Here is a 16,532-nt window from a genome sequence, read left to right as displayed (position 1 = left end):
CATATATAAAAGGCAGTTTTTGTATGACAACCCAATCACTCGCGCCGTTGAGTTTAGATTTGTGTAAATTTAAAAATTTACTCTGTTCGAGTGTTGTCATTGTGTTAGAGAGAGTAAATGTCATGAATAAATTTGACATTAAACATAATCCAAGTTGAAGTGTTACATCATTTGCATCCCCTTTTAGGCAGCTGCATATGGTAGCAGGACAAACTGACAAAGACCATGCAGAATAATGTAGCATTTTAATTCCACAGCAGAGAAAGCCATGTAGTCTCTGTAAGGAGGTCTATGAAAGAAAATATCAGTATTGGTATTGGCCAAATAAGTTTTAACATATCAGCATATCAGATGTCAACCAAAAATCCAATATCGTGCATCCCTAGTTTATATAATTATGACATAATTTTCTATTTTATATGTAATGAAGCTGACTGTGGTGTGCTATTAGGCTTACAGTCCAGTCAGTATTGCTTTGATTAAAAATATTGACTTTGAATTTTATTTCGCTCCAAGATGTTAGCATGTGCGCTCATGCCTCCATTAGTCTGCATCTGATGGGCATGAGCTCAGAACCTGAGGTGTTCTCAGTGCACATGAACGGGCAAGTTCTGATACAGAGTGGCCACAAAATGTCATCAGTGGGCCTGATCAGTGGATCTTCTGCCACAATCAGCCTCGTGGCTCCCCACACAGGTCGTTGGCTGCTTTCCTCACATACCTCCAAACACATAGAAGGTAGGTGTTTCTAAATACTTTGGGGTGAACAGATTGAAAGCAGGCTGCTATTTTTTGGCTCAACAGAAAATTATTTTTATTATTACAGTTGGTATGTATGGCTTTGTGGATGTAAAGAAATGTGAAGGCTTTGAGGAACCTGTGCGAAAGATGACAATTGCTGAACAACGTCAAAGCAAAGAGTGGACATACTATATATCTGCAGAGGAAATTATATGGGACTATGCACCTAACCTACAGGAACATGTTGATGAGTGAGCAGCTTTATTTCAACATTTCAGACATGTTTTGTTGTTTTTGTTGTTTACAATTAACTTAAAGTGCTACTTTGTTTTAATTCGGACTCGTACTTGATATCACATGAGATTTTAATTGTATTTTATTTTTTGTCCAGGGACTTCAAGCTTCAGTACTTGAAGCAGTCATCGACAAGAATAGGTCCCAAGTATAGAAAGGCAGTGTATACACTGTATAAAAATGAATCATTCACTGAAAAGCTAGAGTCCAAACAACGAAGGACTGAGCTAGGAATCTTGGGTCCAGTAATCAGAGCACAAATCAGAGATGTTATCAAGGTGAGACAATTTTAAATTATATTCTGATAACTTTCTTTCTAAAACTGGAGTTTTTCTGTAAATGTTAACAAAGTTAATCAAGCTGAAAGCCAACATGAGAAAAACGTACAATTACAAAAATGTAGGTCTTGTATAAAACAGATAAAGCAGGATGCAATTATTTTTTTTTTTTTTGGCAAATGTCATAACCCCATTTTTATTAAAAATGGACCATAGTAAACATCAAATGTTCAAATAATGAAATTGAACATTTTTGGGCAGGGGGAATAAACAAATAAATTAAAAAATTTGTTGATAGGTTGCTACCAGGACAGCACGGTGGCACAACTGGTAGAGCTGCTGCCTCTCAGTGAGCAGGTCCCCGGTTCAAACCCCGGTCCAGGGGCCTTTCTGGGTGGAGTTTGTATGTTCTCTCCGTGCATGCGTGGGTTTTCTCCTGGTACTCTGGTTTCCTCACACAGACCAAAAACATGCATGTTAGGCTGATTGGTAACTCTAAATTGTCCCTAGGTGTGAGTGAGAGTGTGAATTGTTTTTTGTCTCGTTTGTCTCTATGTGTCCCTGTGATGGACTTGCAACCCGTCCACGGTGTACCCCACCCCTCGCACAGTGATTGCTGGACATGGGCACCGGCGACCCCCGTGACCCAAAACGGATGAAGCGGGTAAAAGATAGGAAAGGATGGAAGGTTGCTACCAATAAATTCAAAGTTACCTTAATTTTACAAAGAAAATCTTGGTTTAAATATTTGCTCTCCATTTTGAATAAAATATGTTTTTTTGAGATTTACAAATCATTGCATTCTGTTTGTATTCACATTATACACCACACCCCAACTTTTCAAGACTTGACACTTCACTTCAACAAAATCAGGACTAACACCACCCTTCTCTTTTTTGCCTTCGACGAAGATGATCGCTCTTACCCTCCCTCCCTCCCTCCTTCATTTTTGCTCTCGCCCTGTCAACCTCAGGACTTCTCTTTACACATCTTCTGAATTGGAAATTATTATGGATTTGGTCAGCTGGTCCCTCAACACTATTGATAAATTTTTTTACACCAGATGACAGGGTACTGGAGAGCCCTCATGTCCTGAATGGACCCTCACAGCTGGGTATGTCATGTATTCCTGGAATGAGTGGAAGAAGGTGTGCCTATTTGTGCTGTCCATGGAGGATGTAGAAGATGTGTACATTATTGGATTTATGACAACAGGGTTTCTGCTTTTTGGAATCGGTGGATACCTTGGATATCGACAAATTAGGAAGACATGGGCAGCACGTTCAGCCATGGTAAAGCTGCCAGCCTTATGTGAAGGACTAATCTGTGTCTTAAGCTCTCAAACTCATATGCTTACCAAGCTCAACCGCAAGCTGGATGCGATTTCTGAGAATCGTAGGCCACTTGCGGCTCCTGGAACTCACCAGCATTAAGGATTCAATCTTCAAGAATGCTAAATCGAGCACGGACCGTGTGGAATGTCCACTAATTCTGGCAGTTTGGATTCACCATTGAGTGTACCAGCAGAACTTGAAAGCAGACAGAAAACAGAATCTGGTGACCCAAACGTTGGTTACAAAAAAAAAATTCAAAATTCAAAAATACTTTATTAATCCCAAAGGGAAATTATTTGTTGTTGTAACTCGTTATCCTCATTTCATTAAGAGATGTTATAGATGCTGATGGCTGTAGACAGGAAGGATCTCTTGTAAATGTCCATCCCACAGTGGATCCTAAGAAACTGGCTGCAGATGCCGTCTGATCAGTCCACCCAGACTCGACTGGCCTCTCGGTTCCCCCGGGCTGTAGGACCGCCCGAATGGTGGGCAGAACTTCTCCCAGAGCAATGGCCACTCCTCTCAGCAGTCTGCCGAGCTCCTCGTCGCTGCAGACAGCCAACTGTATGTGCCGAGGGACGATTCTGTCCATCCGCTGTCATGAGCTGTGTTCCCTGCTAGTTCCAGGATCTCAGTGGTCAGGCACTCGAGCACAGCTGGCAGGTAGATGACAATGCGCCCACAGAACATCCTTTTCAACTCATTTGAGATTTGGTGCTGTAGTTGAGATATTATTTGAGTTTTTGAGATGTTAATCAACTGTTGTTGGTTGTAGAAAACTGCCTTGTTGCCATGGTTACGCATCATAACAAATGTCCAAAACTAAAAAAGTTTCAGTAAAAATCCTTCCAGCTGCACAGCATCCGATACCAGAGGAAACAGTCATCCAAAAAATGAGATTTACATCCTGAAAAAGAGGAACTAAAGTTTCCAAAAGCAAAATCTCAGAATGAAAGTAACAGAGCTTCTCCAACATGCAGCCACCTTGAGCGGCGCAATTCTAGAACGATTTACGTACTGTAACCCCAGATTCTATGAGTATAGGCATAGCCCTTTAAGACTGTTGCTAGTGGGTTTATCCCTAGGTGCACATCACAACACTGAAAACTTTAGTCCACGCCCACCTGCTGTGTGGGCCTCACCCCCGGTCCGTATAAATTACGGTGAGACCGGGTAATCAGCTCCCAAATAGCTTTTTTCTTCTGCTATTAGGAACCAGTGAGGCCCAGAGCTTAAAGGGCTACGCCTATACTCATAGAATCTGGGGTTACAGTACGTAACCAACGTTCTATTTCATATAGGCTTCGCCCTTTAAGACTGTCGCTAGTGGGTTAAAGGTGAAACAGGATGTAGTCTATGCCTCACTGGGTCCATTCAGACACAACATGAAGCACCTGCTTGCACAAAAAACATTTAATCACTCAGCCTTCTGTGTGCGTAATTACGCGCTACGTAATTGCATGCTCCATGTGCAGGAGCGCACCGGAGAAGATATCTGGTGAGGAAAAGAAGGCTGAGATAGCAGACCTGCTGCTGTGAATAGGAACAACGGAGGATACAAATTGTAACAGTTTAACAATAAACAGAGCAGACCAACAGCTCCTCAGGATGAACCGGTTAATAAAAATAAAATCAGCAGTCATGAACTTGTGACTGATAGTAAATATCTCACACTGCGACTGCATGCAGGCAAGTGTGAGCTCAAAAGTGAAGCTCCATGAAACAAATAATCATTCTGTCAGAACCCTGTGAACAGAATGGGTCATAGAGAAAGTAGAATCACGTAGATAAAAACGAATAATTAAACATGGCAATGACCAGGCAGCAGCCATACAAATATCCTCCACTGTCATCCCTCCATGCAGAGCCATGGAGAATGAAAAACCTCTGGTGGAATGCACTGAGATTCTCTGGAGGATCCAGTCCAGATGAACTGTAAACTTCAGAAATAGCCTCACACAACCAGTGTGAGAGGCGCTGGATGGATAGAGGACGTCCTGAAGAGCTGTCCCAGTAATGCACGAACATACGCTGAAAACAACGCAGTGCGACCGTGTGCGCCACGTAACATGAAAAATGCATGCATGGGACAGAAGGAGGTGAGATGTTGCTTCCTCCTCAGAATTATGAGGAAGAGGATAAAACCCATCCAAGTTTATCACTCTCGATCTGAATGAACTTGTGTTTTTCAGAGCAGGGATAAAACGCAGTACAGCTAAACTGCTGTCAGCTTGAATTCTGAGACATGAGGGAGTAACGAAGAGAGCAAACAAACACTCACTCTCTTTGCTGATGTCAGAGCTAACAGCAGGGCTGTTTTAATGACAGAATTTAAGTGAAACCTTATCTAAAAGTTCAGAATAAGCTTTGATCAGAGCATGCAGGACCATCATTAGGTCTCTCTGTGAAGCTAGTGGATGTGATACCAGTCTGTGTCTCTGTACACTTTTCAGTAAACGCTTCATCAACTGGTGATTAAGAACTGTTCTGTCACCGAAACCCTCCTGACAGGAAGAAATAGCTGCAGCATGTTTTAATTGTGCTGAACGCTAAATTTCTGTCCATCAGTTGCTGTAGAAATTACAGCACACCACATAGTGGACATGAGATGGCCTCCACGCCTTTTTCTGCGCACCAGCGCTGAAAAACTGTCTACTTGATGTGTACAGCGTTGTGGTGGAAGCAGCTCGTGTGCCCTGAAACGTACGCACCACATCCTGTGGGATGCCCATCTTTTCTAAACGGATCCGTTCAGTGGACAGACCCAAAGATGCTGACCTATTTCTGGGTAACTCCTGATCGCTTTTCCTGCCTGGAGGAGAGCGCCCCCCCCAAAGCAGTTTCCACGTCCGACCCAATATCAGTCGCTGCAGATTCGGGAACCACGGAGCGCATATGCGTTGGGGAGCTACGAGGATGACTGACGGTTCGTCCTCCCGGACCCAGTCCAGTGTCCGTGATATCGACAGGACTGAAGGGATCGCATAAAGGAGCATTTTTGGCCACGGGCTGTGAGCGAAAGTGTCCACTCCTAACAGTGGATCGTCTCGTGGGCTTATTGAGAACCATAATTGACACTGGGCGTTCTCCCGTGTGGCGGACAGATCCACTGCTGCTCGGCCAAACCTGCTCCAAAAATCCAAGAAATCAGCTCGGGATGGAGGCTCCAGTCTCTGTGGCGGGGACCGCCCCTCGACATGATATCCACTCGCTTGTTCAGGATGCTGGGAATGTACACTGCTCTTATGTAGAACAGGTTTTTGTGTGTGTTCAACACAACAGCTGTTTCACGATTCATAACAGTTGGGCTGAGCGCATGTCTCCCTGACGGTTTATGTAAACTGTCGTCACTTGTTGTCTGTGTGGATCAGAACAAGCTGATCCCACAGCAGGGGGCAAATGCTGAGTCACGTTTCAGACCGTGAAACATTCTAGCACATTATGTAAAGCGACATGTGGTCCAGCCACTGTGCTCCCACTGCTTGGGACAGACATATTCCTCCCAGCTTGACAAGAACATGTCTGTGAAAACTGAGATGTGTGACGTATGCCTGCTGATGGGAACTCCCTCTGACAGAATGAGAGGGTTTCCCCAGTGATTCAGATTGGTTCTCACGGAGGGGGGCACAAAGATAATCCACCTCTTCTGGCGCACAAGATCTATGCGCAGGTGGGTGAACCATCTCTGAAGGCATCTCATGTGAAGTAGGCCCAGCGGAACCACGATGTGGGCCGCTGACATCGTCCCAGGAGTCGCATGACAGTCAGAACTGTCACTATGCTGCAGGGTTTGACACGGCGGAGCTGGGTTTGACACAGAGGAGCTGAGCTGATAGAGCTTCGGCTCTCAGCTGTGATAAACAGGCTCTCATTGTAGTTGAGTTGGCTCCACTTCCAGATAAATAATCATCTGGGATGGACAAACGGAAGCTTTTCCCAGTTTATAGAAACCCCAGGATTAGCAGGTGGAACACTAGCGTTTTGGTCTGTGCGACAGCTTTCTAACTGGACCAAGTTAATAAGAGCAGATCATCCATATAAAAAGAATTCTCATTCCTGCTATGTGTAACAACTGCAGAGCTGTCTCCACGCATTTCGAGAACGTGCGTGGGGTGTTTCAGAATGATAGAAATGTGAAATATGCGTTCTTCAGATCTATGGAGGTGAAAACCAGTCGTTCTGGTGAAGTTCTCCAGCAGCTGTTTGTCAGCATGTGGAATTGTCTCCCCATGATCGAATTGCTGAACATGAACAGGTCGAGAATGGTCTCATCCCTCCGTTTTTTTCTCAGAACCAGGAAGTAGTGGGAGGAAGAAAAAAAACGTATTTTCATCTTCATTGGGAACTCTGGAGATCATGTTTTCGTCAGAAATTCCTGAACTTCTGACTAGAGAGACGAGCTCTGTTCCAGAGAAGACAGAACCGTCTCTATAGTCCCTCTGAACGGTGGGGGTTGAGCTGCAAACTGCAGCGTGTAACCCCTTCTGATCAGATGGTCCATCCATCTGTCCAGGGAACACACTCGCTGCCACTCTGAGTAACACTCGGAGAGCGGGCACGCATTTGTGATGTGTCATGTTTCTCATGAACGTCGACCAGACTAAAATTCCTTACTGCCATCACTCGCTCCGGAGATTCTCTGGGGGGAACCCGAGGAGGGCTCCAACAGAAAAAAGGGCTGTATGTGTGCCTCTTTGCTGAGCCCAGGCTACGGTCTCACATAGAGCTGAGGTAAGCCAGCGCACACTGAGAGGAGGCGCGAGCGCTTTCTGAGTGAGACGCCATTTCAGTGGAGGCTGCAGCTGTCGTGGAGAAAACATATTTACTCCCGCTGCGCTGTGAGTGGGCAGAAAACAGCAGAAATTAAAAACGGTCTCTGGCTGAAAACTAGGGATTTTACCGGACTCGGTCTGCTGATAAAACATCATTTTAGCTGACGTGGCAGATGAGTGTTTTGTGATAACTGAACTGTAGTCCCATTTAAAACGCTGTTTAGAGGTTACTGGCTCATTCTGTGTGGGGAATGTGTGAAGAGAGGCATCTGTGAGCTCAGCTGATCTGACAGTCTCAGATGAAACACTTTACTTCCAGAGGTGTTTCTGTTTTATATAAAAAAACATACATCATCAAAAAACCACATATCTTCCCCTCAATGATCTGTTACCTGGTGGAGGGGGCCGGCGGAGGAGCGGGGCGTGAAGTCGCTGCCACATCTGTGGAGCGCCTCTGCTGCTGTTGCTGGCCAAGGCGCTCCCTTGGCCGGAGGGGCGAGAGGAGGTCTGTGACATCACCAGATGGTGTACAGTCTCTGAGAACTCCTCGGACCTCTGCGATTTCTCAGGGATGGTCCTGAAGTTGGCCCCGAACAGCACCTCTGGGGTGATGGGGCCCTCCAGCAGGTCTTTCTGCAGCCTCTCGGACAAGGATAGCGAGAGGCGGAGCCAAGTGGTCCTCTGGATCATGGTCATCCAGGCGGCGATGCGGGACAGGCAGATCGCAGAGGTGGCACATGTTTAAGATGACATCAGCAACTTTACAGAGAGAGAGCTCTTTGTCTCCTCCAGCAGGTCTGCTTCCTCTAGCCTCTTGGAGATGCTCTAGGCCAGCAGGGTGACGTTGTTGTTTGCTGCAGCCGTCTGGAATGATTACTGGTGACCTCGGTTGGAGACCTTGTCACCATCTGGTCATGCTTCCCTGGAGGGACAGATTGCTGGTCCATCCTGGAAGTTTTTGCCCCAAGTGTCACCGCCAGGCTTGGCTCCGGGGGGGACCAAGGGAAAAAGCACCTATCGGTAAAACCCTCCACTCTGTAGATGGAGGCAAAGTTGGAGACGGATGTCTTCAGCTTGCCAGGCCCAGCTGCAGCCTTGTTCCAGTGTGACGTCACAGCTGGACAGCGAGGCCAGATGGGGTCAGGGCAACGAGCTGGGGCAGAGCCAACCTTGCCACCAGATCATCCGATCAGGGCGGAGGGAGGCGAGGGACAAAAAGTGCCTTGTGTTAACATCCTCCTGGATTATGCTGGGCAGCTCCGAGAGGAGGGCGTCAACGGCTGGGAGCGGTGTGGTCGCCGATGTGGGAAGATCCGAGGTGGCTGAGCATCCACTCAGCCGCTCATCTTCCATCACTACGCTCTCCAGGAGGGAAGGGGCAGCTCCGCATTGCATTTCTCAGAGGATTCATTCAATTCACTGCGTGACTCTGCGTCAAAGAAGGCGGTAGCGTCGTCCCGCGCATAGCGTCCCCCCACAGAAAAAACACTCAGCATAGCTGCTGCCATCAACGCCTTTTTCGAGGGAATCATCCGATTCACCTCGAGAAAAAAACACATTAGAAAAGGCAGTGACATCGTCCAGCGAGTGGTGGCCCTCCACGGGAAAAAATTCAGCAGGGCTGCTGCTAACATCGCTTTATTCGAGGAAATCATTTGATTACCGTAAGGAAGAAACATGTTAGAAAAGGCGGTGGCGTCGTCCAGCGAGTAGCGGCCCTCCACGGGAAAAAATTCAGCAGGGCTGCTGCTAACATTGCTTTATTCGAGGAAATCATTTGATTACCGTGGGGGGGAAAACGTTAGAAACGGCGATGGCGTTGTCCAGCGGGTAGCGGCCCGCTAAGGAAAAGCACTCCTCAGCGCTTACATTGAACAAGGCTGCTTGTCTGCTTCTCCTCGGGGAGGAAGAGCTCACCAAGACGGCAGGAGGTTGGCGTGGCAGAGACCCAGGCATCCTTAGCAAAGGTTGTGCCGGTCAAAGCTGGACAACTTTTCCTTCTTCGTTCTTCTGACAGTGCTAGCTAGCTGGCAGAAGAAAAAATAGGAGCCGATTACCTGGTCTCACAGTAATTTATACGGACCGGGGGTGAGGCCAACACAGCAGGTGGGCGTGGATAAAAGTTTTCAGTGCTGCGCTGCGTGCCTAGGGTAAACCCACTAGTGACAGTCTTAAAGGGCGAAGCCTATACGAAATAGAACAATTGTTGTTTATCTGAATTTGGCCACCCCGCTGGCCTTGGACTGGCCAACTTATCTGAAATTGTTCCTGGAGGATAGGTAAAGTAGAAGCTCTGCCTGACCCCACCCCCACCCCACTATCACCAAGGACATCTGTGGCCTTATTAGAACCATGATGCTGATAGACACTGTACCATCTTGTCAGAGCTTTGGAACTTTCTGGAGTGTTTATGAATAACTCACCGGCTTTGTCGACGTCTATGCATAAATATATTATGATGTCATTGCATGTTGCAGCTTTATGTTGCGAGGTCTTTTTTTTCATCGCTCACACTGTTTCCTGACCAGGAAATTGTGTGAGACATAATTTTTTTTGGCTTCCTCCATCCTTGTGTTCTCTTTTTCTCATCTGCCTGTATGTTGTATGTAATCAGTTCTCTCTTGTAAATGAGCCTTCGAGGCTCAATGGGAACTATCCTGTATAAATAAAGGTCTAATAAAGTAAAAAAATAAAAATTAAAAAAAAAACAAGACTGAACTATACTGAACACATTTTTTGCTAATTTTAGCCAGATTACATTGGTGTACATTACTGTAGATTGCAGATTGCATTGTGTTCTCATGCCCCTCCAACCCTTTCACAGATTGTGTTTAAGAACATGGCCTCAAGACCTTACAGTATCTACCCGCATGGCCTGACAATAGAAAAGTCAGAGGAGGGAGTCAACTACCCAGAAGGAGGTACAAATGTCTTATCACCAAACTAATTGATTTATTGCTTTAAAAACTAGGTTGCAGTCTGGTTTGAATCTATGAACTGATAAAACATTTTGTGATGTGGCTGACAGGAAATCAATCTCATGCTGTTCAGCCGGGTGAAACACACACCTATATCTGGAAAGTGCTTGAAGAAAATGAGCCTTTGGACAGTGATTCTCGATGTCTGACACGAATGTACCACAGCGCAGTGGATATACCACGTGACATCGCATCAGGCCTTATAGGGCCCATCCTCATCTGCAAGAGTCAGTCCCTTAATGTCAGAAATGTACAGGTAATGTACAGAGTACACTTTCATAATTTAAATGATTCAAACTCAGAGTTTCAAAGTAGCATTTTCTGTCATTTCTGATTTTTCCAACTGTGTATAAGAATCTTTGTAATGTAAGAGATGTAGGACAAAAATAGAAAAAAAATGTTTTGTCTGTTTCTGAAGGTGAGAGCAGATAAGGAACAACATGCTGTGTTTTCTATGTTTGATGAGAATAAGAGTTGGTACCTGGATGATAATATTCGCCAATACTGTGACCGATCCAAAGTCAACAAGGCCGACTCAGAGTTTTACAAGTCCAATATCATGCACAGTAAGTTTCCCCATGTTAACCTTTATCAATCTAACATCTAACATTAGATAAACATCAGATTTTTTATGTTAATCTTTATCAATCTCAAGGATTCAAGGTTCTTTATTTGTCATACACACCACATGTGGTGCATGTGGTGGAACGAAATTGTGTACACAGGGTCTCAGTTAAGTATAAAATGTAAAAGAAAAACAGTAATAAGATTTAAGATATGAACTAAGAAAAATCTTAACTAAAAATACACTAATCACTAATAGCATAAAAACAATACGCCGAACAGCTGCACAAACATGAGTCTGTTTGAGCAGATGAGCACAAATGAGCACAGTAGCATGAAATAAATCAGCAGCATGATGTGATTTTTTTCACAGTGATTATCCTGGTTAGAGATTCATGAGTCTAACAGCCTAACATCTAACATCTAACATTAGATTAACATCAGATTTTTTATGTTAAACTTCATCAAAGGTAGCATCCAAAATCTGTTGTAATTTTTTCTAATTTTGACTTTTATTAAGTTAGTGATCTTTACAATTAGAATAATATAAAAAGTTATATGAATGTTTTATGTTTTAATTCTTTCACAACCAATCAATTAAATAAATCTCATTAAAGATTTCTTTCTTAAGTCTTCTGTTCCAAGCATCTCATAGCAGCACTACATTCATCTTGATAATAGTGTGATCACATACAGTCCTCTTGAGTTGTGTCATAGGTGTAGTGGTGCACCTACAGTAACTACATTATTATTATGTCTACTCACTACACCAGAGAACATGCATAAATGGTGTGTACACAAAAAAAGTCATACATCATGTTTTACTCGTCAGGATGTATTAAAACAAACGCTGCATGAACTTTTCACCTGCCCTGAGAATGTGTGTACTGCCACGCAAACTTGCTTAGTTGACAAACTAAAACTGAATACTTGTTGTTGTTGGGTTTTTTTGTTTTACTCAAGGGCCATTTAAATACAAATTCATCTCCTGAGTTTGAGTATTTATGACTTAAAGCCCAACAATAAAATAAACCAAATTCAACCTCATACAATATAACACATAACCAGGGGTGGAAGTAACAAATTGCAAATACTCACATTACTGTAGTTAAGTAGATTTTTTTTGTACTTGTACTTTTATGAGTATTTCTTTCAAGTGTGTAATTTTACTCAGTCTTAAGTACAATTTAAATGGTAAATGGACTGTACTTATTTAGCGCCTTTCTAACTTAGTTCAAGACACTCAAAGCGCTTTACACTATACAATCTGTGCTTCATTTACCCATTCATACAGCACTCTAGATCTATACAAAGATAATTGAACAAATCATTCTAAAGAGCCTAATCAGAGCTTTATCACATTCATACACTGATGGGACACACATCAGAGGCAATGAGGGGTTCAGTGTGTTGCCCAGGGACACTTCAGCATGTGACTGCTGGTGGGTACGAACCCCCAACTCTCGCATTGGAGGACAACAGCTCTAACCACTCAGCCACAGCCGCCCCCTATTTATTTTTTAATTTAGACCATGCAATCTACTTCACTACTTTTAAAATCAGTAGTCGCTACTGAGAACGGCCGCAATTTGAATTAATAGTCAAACCGTTCATCTCCATCTTTGTAGCCAATAAGGCTTTCAGATCACGAACGCACCAATTACCTATGATGTAAGCAAAGTACAACTCTGTAGAGTTATTTATAGTCTACTCTTCACAGCCAAACAAAGCCGGATAGAACTTAGAAAACCAGCTCCTGCTGACACTGAACAAAGGTTCAGAAAGTGAAGGGTGACAGAAATGTCAGAGTTTAAGACACTTACCAGCCTGTTCGCAGTATATCTGGAAAAGTTTTTCTATGCCGGTTCAAAAACATTTTTATCTTTCTTTTAACAAACAAAATTCCTGCTTTATCAGTCAGAGTCAGAGAGAGTTATTTGTCATTCGCATCTCGTATGGTACATGTGGTGGAACGAGACTATGTACGCAGGGTCCCAGTTATATCCAACAATAAAATGTAAAAGAAAAACAGTAATAAGATTTAAAGTATGAACAAAGAAAAACATCAGCTAAAAATACGCTAAGCATTATTAGCATAAAAAAACATTACTTCGAACAGCAGCACATTTGTTTACAAAAGAAATGGCCTTAGTGTAATTTTTCTATACTTTGTCTGAGAAATGTGCTTTGAATGTAGCTATTATATACAGTGAATCGAACTGAATGACTTCTATTGACAACACAATCAAACATCAATTGGTTAAAAAGTAGTTAATAATCTGAGTAGTTTTAGAGAAGAGTACTTTGTACTTTTACTTAAGTAATTTTACAACACCAGTACTTTTACTTGTAATTTAGCACAATTTAAGCAGTGTAACAGTGCTTGTACTTGAGTACAAATTTTCAGTACTCTTTCCACCGCTGCACATAACACACCTTAAAAAATTAGTGAAGCAACTTCAGTTGAATTTAAACTGTAAGGTTGTCGTTATTTTTGTCACATATAGATGTACACAGACAGTTGAGGCACATACAATGTGAATTATAACAGTGGCTCTTCCGTTTTCACTGAGGAGACAATGGTATCCAATCAGCATAATATTTCAAAACAAGTCACAAGAGAAGATGCCTAAGTTCAACAATATGTAGAGAATGATGAATTTCCAGAAACAGTTGCATACAGTTGTGCATAATTGTGGAACAGTGGCAGCTTTGTCACCGCTGAAGAATATCACTAGAAGAAAAACTGAGAGGGAATAATTGGAGATCACACCTACCTGTTGACACACAGTGATGCCTGGCTTTTTACCTGGTTTAGAGTCCTGGGTCAATTCTTTTGGAGTGCTGCGCTAAACTGGTCCCAGCATTACAGAAAAACTGAGGTGGAGCTGTGAGGCCGTGCCAATTCACACCTTCTTCACGCTGGATTTCTTTACAACTGGAGCCTTTCAGTGGGATGTGGACTTATAGACTGACTATTTCAGTCCTTCCTGAACTGTGTCACGCCAGCCGTATGGGACAGACCCATCTGTACGATGCCCTGAAACATCAAATTCCTCTACACCTTGGCTGAAATGCCCTGCCAATGTGCAGTCACTTGTTTCTGTCTTTCTTTTTATTTTTCTTTCAGCTGCTCCCTTCTTCAGGGGTCACCACAGCAAACTAACTCCTACGAAGACTTGGTGGTTGTTTTTATGCCGGATGCTCTTCCTGACACAACCACAGACCACTGAGCTACCACAGCCTTCTGTGTGGAGCAGAGAGCTGCTATCTAGGGCACCCAGGGGAGCAGATGGTGGTGGTTAAGGGCCTTGCTCAAGGGCCCAGAGTGGGGCAAATGAGGGTGGAGGCAGATGTGGGTGCTTCACCTTTCCCACCCACATTTTGATGTTGTCAGTACCGGGAGTTGAACAAACGATCTTCCGATCACAGGCCCACCTTCTCTAACCTCTGCACCACCACTCCCAGTCACTTGTTTCTTGACGTCATGTATTTAATAAATAGGCCTCAGTTCTATCAAGCCCCTGAGCACCTTTTTTGTTTACAGTAATTATGTTTTTAAACAAGGCAGCACGGTGGCGCAACTGGTAGAGCTGCTGCCTCTCAGCGAGCAGGTCCCTGGTTCAAACCCCGGTCCAGGGGCCTTTCTGGGTGGAGTTTGCATGTTCTCTCCGTGCATGCGTGGGTTTTCTCCGGGTACTCCGGTTTCCTCCCACAGTCCAAAAACATGCATGTTAGGCTGATTGGTAACTCTAAATTGCCCCTAGGTGTGAGTGAGAGAGTGAATGGTTGTTTGTCTCGTTTGTCTCTATGTGGCCCTGTGATGGACTTGCGACCCGTCCAGGGTGTACCCCGCCCCTCGCACAGTGATTGCTGGACATGGGCACCAGCGACCCCCGTGACCCAAAATGGAATAAACGGGTAAAGAAAATGGATGGATGGATGGATGTTTTTAAACATATGCATAAAGTTGGAACTCTCTCAGCCTCAGAAGTGTGCTACAGGAATTCTTTACAATAACAGTATATTTCATGTACAGACGATGGTGTCTAACATTACTGAATGAGAGGTGATAGGCTGCCGTTCTTCTCTCCATTCCCACCTTTATGTCTGATCATTTAACCTTTTCATTACTTCTGCTGTTGTGTTGCTTTGACAAGCTCTGCCAAAGTACACATATGATGTATTTGTACCTATAAATGGAGTTGTGTCAGAGGAGGAGTTTTACGTGTGCTCAGTTCCATGTTTGTTGGGCTGTGTTAAGGAACGATGTGCAGAAATCTGAACAGGTTTCTTTGTACATAGTTTTCATATTTTGACCCTACGTCAACTTTCAGTGTGAAAACTGTGCACTCTTTCATCCATGAGGCCCCCCAGGTGACAATAACTGACTGCACTATTATATTTATATGATAACTCACCACAGTATTTACCATTGTAGCTAAACATGTTTAAACAGGTATATCAAAGTTTATATTGATTTGTAGTGTATGTTATACATTTAGATAGGCATGATAGAAATCATAGACCCATAGACAAGAATAAATCATTAAGAGAAATATAATTATTATTTATAATTGACATCATTTTTAGACCTCCATCCATCCATTTTCTTCCACTTATGCGGGGTCGGGGAGGATCCCAAAGCGTTCCCAGGCCAGCCGAGAAACATAGTCCCTCCAGCATGTCCTGGGTCTTCCTCTGGGTCTCCTCCCAGTGGGACGTGTCTGGAACACCTCACCAGGGTGGCGTCCAGGAGGCATACTAACCAGATGATCGAGCCACCTCAAATGGCTCCTCTCGATGTGGAGAAGCAGCGGCTCTACTCTGAGTCCCTCCCACATGACCGAGCTTCTCACCCTATCTCTAAGAGAGAGCCCAGACACCCTGCCGAGAAAACTCATTTCGGCCGCTTGTATCCATGATCTTGTTCTTTCGGTCACAACCCAATGCTCATTACCATAGATGAGGGTAGGAATGTAGATGACCAGTAAATAGAGAGCTTCAATTTTTTACTCCTGTACAGTGCCTGCTTCACTGCAGATGCCACACCTAACCACCTATCGATCCCTCGCCCCATTTTTCCCTCATTCGTGAACAAGACCCAGAGATACTAAACTCCTCCATTTGGGGCAGGACCTCCTCCCTGACCTGCAAAAGGCACTCTGCCCTTTTCCAGCTCAAGATCATATTTAGACATGGTTATAGAAAATATGTCCAGGTCAATTATAAATAATTTTTCTATTATAAATAATAATTATTTTAATTAAAGATACAGACCAAGAAGAAAAAAAAAAGGTCCAAATCTGCATATATTATTTCAACAGTGTATACCTGCAGAATAAATCAAAAACAAAAGGGTGGCTGAAAGTGAGCCAAGGCAAGTACAATATGAGCAGGGATGAGCAACAGAAAATGTACTTGGATAAGTATCCTGATGCATGCTCAATAATCCAGGTAGAAAAATCTAAAAAAGTTCAATCTGGTCCTCTGGACATTCAAAAAAAAAAAAAAAAAAAAGCAAAACAACAACAAATAATGTAGAAATGTAGAAATGTAGAAATGTTT

Source organism: Nematolebias whitei, chromosome 13 (genome assembly GCF_014905685.2).
Source record: "Nematolebias whitei isolate Nwh7 chromosome 13, NemWhi1, whole genome shotgun sequence".
Taxonomy (NCBI): domain Eukaryota; kingdom Metazoa; phylum Chordata; class Actinopteri; order Cyprinodontiformes; family Rivulidae; genus Nematolebias; species Nematolebias whitei.
Note: the sequence above shows the minus strand (reverse complement) of the source record.